At 34.9% G+C, this 347-nt stretch overlaps 1 non-coding gene across 1 annotated transcript in view; it reads right to left on the reverse strand.

The window, feature by feature from the left end:
- The window catches only part of LOC143260361 (small subunit ribosomal RNA), a 1,921-nt gene extending 1,864 nt beyond the window's left edge, over window positions 1-57 (reverse strand). Inside the window, exon 1 of the ribosomal RNA XR_013034501.1 lies at window positions 1-57. This exon is cut by the window's left edge and continues 1,864 nt beyond it. This is a non-coding gene — a ribosomal RNA (small subunit ribosomal RNA).
- Between the last annotated feature and the right edge of the window lie 290 nt (window positions 58-347).

A 347-nucleotide genomic window follows, 5' to 3' on the forward strand; every position in this document is an offset into this window, starting at 1 on the left:
CATGCATGGCTTAATCTTTGAGACAAGCATATGACTACTGGCAGGATCAACCAGGGAACTATACAATATGTATATATAAAATGGACAAAATTTAAATCCTTTTCCATCGTCGCCTGTTTCATATATATATGTCAGGTCGACACACCATTTTTCTCTTTCAAATATGTACAAGTTTTGCCACATTCCGCGCTTGTAACATATCTTCTTTAACGCTCAATTTCTTTCATTTTTCTACCATACAGATATTTTACCGTACGCCCAAAAACGTACGTATTATATTTTTGTTCTATCATAAAATCACATTTTTCTACGTACGCCAGCTTCGTACGTTTCTATCTTTGCCTTCA

Source organism: Megalopta genalis, chromosome 11, assembly GCF_051020955.1.
Source record: "Megalopta genalis isolate 19385.01 chromosome 11, iyMegGena1_principal, whole genome shotgun sequence".
In the NCBI taxonomy this organism is placed as follows: Eukaryota; Metazoa; Arthropoda; class Insecta; order Hymenoptera; family Halictidae; genus Megalopta; species Megalopta genalis.